We start from the raw sequence: 5701 nt of genomic DNA on the forward strand, positions 1-5701 counted from the left end.
GCAAATGACATTTTTTATGAAGCAATCTAGAAGATATAATTTCCGATTAATCCTCTCGGCTGCAATTTTCTGCACTCTTATACTCAGCGTGTCGTGATTTAAATCATCGTAGAAATCGTTTTGCCGATTAAATAAAATATCGAGTATATAGTTTTTAATAAAAATAATAGTAATTAAATAAATAAAAATAAATTATTGTTTTCGTCTATTATTAGCGATTAATGTGCATAAAACAATGCAGACATGCATAAAATATGTATATCGCGTATATTTTTACTCATAAATTTTCTTAAAATTACAAAATTATAAAATTGATCTGAAATATTTTATTATAAAACTTAAAATTATTGTTAACTGTACAAAATGCTTTATAACAATAAATATGAATATAAATAGTAATTTTATGAGTGAAAATAGATCGCGAGAATCTCTTAAACTCCTAAATCTCGTAAATTCATTAGTGCATATTTGTCTTTACAATATTTACAAAATTACTTTAGAAAATGCAGAACAGCGAAGCGCATGTTTACTTTTGAAATGTTATTCACAGTTCCTACTTTGATAAAATTGTCGCTGGGTGTGTTGAGCTGTCTTCGTAATGTTCACAGGGAAATGTCTGGCAGCAGCTCCTGTCCTTCCATTTCATCCTGGAACTGGTCAACACGATCCCGTTCACAATCACGGTAAGTACGTAAGAGAACACAATCGCTTTCTACTTTTAAGACTTATTCTAAATTAGTTCAAGAATAGGGCTAACAATATATTTCTATGCACTCTTGTAATATTTATGAAATTTGTTTGATTGCATATAAACAAATGTTCGGATTGCTAATTTGTACAAAACTTTGTGAAATTATGTATTCTAAAGTAAATTCAATAAATATACGAAATGGCCTGTAATCTCTTCAAAATGATAACCCAAGCTGCTTAATTTCTCTGATTGCCTGTGATAATTTGTTTCTAATATATTTGTTTTTTAAATTATTTATTTATTAATATAGATAGAGATCTTAAAATCGTAGTAAATAATAATTGACAGTTTTATAATTAAAAGTTAAAATGTTGACATAAAAGTACGATAAAATTTTTAAAGAAATTTTGTATATGTACATATATGTTAAACGTAACCACACTTGTATGAAAATGCAAGAACTTCATTCGCGTCAAGTTGCATACGTCCAACTATAATGTATCGATTTTTACATGTCCCATAGGGAATAACCTTTATCTCACAGTGGACACAATACGTAACGACATTACGTGCACGGTTATTGCGCTTTGGAATTTAATTAACTTAACCTCATTAATTTTGGATTATGCGGTGACGTTTATGTAGCGTGCAAACTGGATACACAAGTTCCTAGTTTTACATCTATTTATGAACATTTCGTACCATAAAAATGTGAAAAACGTGCAGTTATAAAAAGAACTAAAGTAATTCTAACACTTTAAAATAGCATTCCAAGAAATCTTGTTAATTAACTTTATATAACATTATAATTGTCTATTTAACACCAACCCAGGTAGCAGAGTGACGTCAAATGACGTATTAATAACGTCTTAATGACGTCTCTAACGTCAATAAAACATCATTAAGACGTCTTTAGACGTCATCTTGCTACCTGGGGATAATTAAGAAAATAACAATGTTGATCAATTGTATTTTCTTCAACATAGGTTAAATAAGGTAAAAAATAATATCTTGTAATTTGTTGTATATTTATCTTTGGTCTCATCTCTTTCTGAATTTTGAAGTATAAACAAAAAGTACAAAATATAAAACAAAGCAATTGAATTCTGCAGTATTAAGAAAAAATGTGATGAGAAAAATGTTTCAACGATATATATTCAAATTTGCATTAACGATACATACAATTAGATGTATATGAAATTTTAAAATTATAATATATTTTCATTAAAACCAGTACGCATTCTAGAGTTTAATATTCAAACGTATATTCTGTCGTCTAGCATGATGTGGATCTTTGATGCTGCAAAGCAAGCACAATGAGCAAATGTTCATGTTCAAACCAAGCAGCTGCGTTGATGTTTACATCATAAATATCTACAACTGCCAAATAATAGACGTAGCATTTATGGTCACTATATACCTTGCAAATTATAACACAAATGCTTGTTTAACTAATTATTAAATCAATTATTATTATCCAAAAAAATCAAACGTTCCCCAAAAAGTACGTGAAAGAAACGATATAATTCAGAATTGTTTGAAGAATAATTTAAGTTTATATAACACGCACAATAGATATAGGCATGAATAATTTTATTACATATTATAATTTATAATATATATCAAAATAATCCACTCTATTCACTTTTTTATTTAATTGTTCAATTGTTCAAAAGAATTTTTACCTGTAAAGTTGCATTATTTTTACTTGTAAAGTGAATTGAAAGTAATAATAATTCAACTTAATTTTTTCTAATAAATAATTTGTTATCTTAAAAACATATTATGCTTTAATTATAACGATTAAATTGAAAGCTATTTTCTTGAGAAACTAGAACATGGCTGAACACGCTGGAACTAATTAAATATATAATAAATTTACAAATCATTAAAAATGCAGAGTGGTAATTATAAATTATAACGAACAGAATATTATAATATTCTAATAAATCAGGTGAAAGATGGTATATAATTAAAGAGATATCTATATTATATGTTTGCAGTTATTATACCCGCCAATGAGAAATCTGTTCATTCCGGTGTTCCTAAATTGTTGGTTGGCAAAGCACTCTTTGGAAAATATGTTCGTAAGTACCTCATCCAAACTAGCCGTAACTTATGTCAAGCTTATAGGCCAGTCATATTAGACTAATTTAGGGGGTTAACCTTCCAATTAATCTTCCCAGGTTGCAACCACCATGAATCGCTTTGATTTGAGGTGCTATAAGTGGGATTTATTTTGCTTCGCAAAATTAACGCGCAATAAGAAGTTATTAACAATATTATCAACAAAAAACACGATTTTCTTTATTTTTTCTTAAATATCTCGAAAACTAAGCAAGATAGGGTAACTAACTATACGTACCTTTTTTGTAGAGCGTAAAATTATCTACAATAATGATCTGAACAACATTTATCGTCAAGTCAGTCGTTTAGCTTACACGCGCCGTCAAAGTCCGAGACTCGGATCCCGAAAACCCTCGATTTCATCGTTTTTTTTATGTTGCGCTGGTGATTTTTTTCCGTCATTTAAAATAAAATTAAAAATCCCTAAAAAATCACACATCATCTGAGAACTACAGAGAATACTTTTCATAATGCAACCGATTTTTTAGACCCTTTTTCTTTAGTTTGTAGCTATGTAAGCAAAAAATTTTGATTTTTTGGAATAGTCTTAGTTTTTCGCTGTTTTCAGGCCTTAGAATTTATTTGAGACGAATTTTATCGTATGCATCTTGTTGTGGACAAAATTTGCAACAAAAAAGGACCCTTGTATTTTTTTTCGTACAACGAACGCTGATTTTTTTATTGACGCGCAAAGTTATCCAATATTGCGCACAGGTCGGATAACGCTTGTTTTACACTAAAATAATTATTAATTAAAGTAATTTAAATTGACTGTAACTGGCAATATATAACGTCTTTCCGATATGAACATAGAAAAACTGTGAGCCAACTTGGTTTGTCGGATTCACACAGCACTTTTTCGGATCAAATCGAGACATTATTAATTTCGACCATGGGTTTTGGTCAGTTGATGTAATTTCTAAATTAAATAGTTTAAATTTTTATTGCAAAAAATATTACCCCAGCCAGGGAACGGGCTTGGAAAAATTAGCGGGGAAAAAAGACCCTGTTGAGCTTGACTCTAGTCTGGCACCCCCCCAGGGGTGCCCCAGCCACACTGAGAAAAAAATACTGTTGCTTCAATAAATGTGGAATCCCGGGGTGCCAGAAACATAATAGTGATTCAATTGTATAAATAGTTGATTCAATATTTAAATAGTTGATTCAATATTTGAATTATTTAAACGACTACACTATAGTTGAATCAACTATTTATACAATTGAATCAACTATTTATGTTTCTGGCACCCCGGGATTCCACATTTAATTGAAGCAACAGTATTTTTTTCTCAGTGCAGGGTAATATTTTTTCGCAATAAAAATTTAAACTATTTAATTTAGAAATTACATCAACTGACCAAAACCCATGGTCGAAATTAATAATGTCTCGATTTGATCCGAAAAAGTGCTGTGTGAATCCGACAAACCAAGTTGGCTCACAGTTTTTCTATGTTCATATCGGAAAGACGTTACCTATTGCCAGTTACGGTCGATTTAAATTACTTTAATTGTTATTCTATATACTGGCAAAGAAATTTACTATTCTGTTTAAAATAATTATTTTTTATTAAAATTTACGTGATTTTTCGCTTTATTATTGAACCATATTGCAAAGCCGTTTTTTGCAATATGGTTCAATAATGCAAAAAATCACGTAAATTTTAATAAAAAAATAATTATTTTAGTGTAAAACAAGCGTTATCCGACATGTGCGCAATATTGGATAACTTTGCGCGTCAATAAAAAAAATCAGCGTTCGTCGTACAAAAAAAATACGAGGGTCCTTTTTTGTTGCAAATTTCGTCCACAACAAGATACATACATTAAAATTTGTCTCAAGTAAATTCTAAGGCCTGAAAACAGCGAAAAACTAAGACTATTCCAAAAAATCAAAATTTTTTGCTTACATAGCTACAAACTAAAGAAAAATGGTCTAAAAAATCGGTTGCATCATGAAAAGTATTCTTTGTCGTTCTCAGATAATGTGTGATTTTTTGGGAATTTTTTATTCCATTTTAAATAACGAAAAAAAATCACTGGCGCAACATAAAAAAAACGATGAAATTGAGGGTTTTCGGGATCCGAGTCTCGGACTTTGACAACGCGTGCAAGCTAAACGACTGACTTGACGATAAATGTTGTTCAGATCATTATTGTAGATAATTTTACGCTCTACAAAAAAGGTACGTATAGTTGGTTACCCTATCTTGCTTAGTTTTCGAGATATTTGAAAATAAAATCGTGTTTTTTGTTGATAACTTTTTATTGCACGTCAATTTTGCGAAGCAAAATAAAACCCACTTATAGCACCTCAAATCAAAGCAATTCATGGTAGTTGCAACCTGGAAAGATTAATTGGAAGGTTCGATGTCTAATATGACTGGCCTATAATTAAATCTGAGATTCGCGGTCAACTTAATTATATTTCAGAACGACCTACACCGAGCAATGCAAAAGTCTCAATCGGCATTAAGTCAACAGCTGATGATTCTTAGTGCTACGTTACTGTGCCTTGTCTTTACTAGGTGAGTGCTTTCAAATAATATTTATTGCACATTCGTATTCTCTCTCTTAAAAAAATATATATTTAAGATATTATAATCCTTTACTTCTTTATTATAAATGATAATTTTTAATATATGACAATTTTAAACTTAAAAATAAACGCTCTTCTTAGTGTGTTTATACAATAAATTTTTCTTAATTATTTTTTATCTTGGCATATTTTGGATGTCGTGAATGTTTCGAAACTACATGTATTATAATTAACAGAGATAATTATTCGCGAATAGACTTGCAATGAAGTTTGTACTGCTCGCTTCGTCCTGCTTACTCGTTCATCAATGATACATTTCTAACAGAATAGTATAAAGTTTCTAGAAA

At 29.8% G+C, this 5701-nt stretch overlaps 1 long non-coding RNA gene across 1 annotated transcript; it reads left to right on the forward strand.

Annotated features, from left to right (window-relative positions):
* The first annotated feature begins 606 nt into the window (after positions 1 to 606).
* LOC139787293 (uncharacterized) lies at positions 607 to 5414 on the forward strand. The gene is made up of 3 exons (XR_011722594.1): positions 607 to 683; positions 2695 to 2778; positions 5249 to 5414. It is a non-coding gene; the product is annotated as an uncharacterized lncRNA (long non-coding RNA).
* Positions 5415 to 5701: the final 287 nt, after the last annotated feature.

The sequence above is a fragment of the Temnothorax nylanderi genome, unplaced genomic scaffold, assembly GCF_030848795.1.
Source record: "Temnothorax nylanderi isolate EJ_2023f unplaced genomic scaffold, tnyl_v1.0 TNYL_tig1396_pilon, whole genome shotgun sequence".
In the NCBI taxonomy this organism is placed as follows: domain Eukaryota; kingdom Metazoa; phylum Arthropoda; class Insecta; order Hymenoptera; family Formicidae; genus Temnothorax; species Temnothorax nylanderi.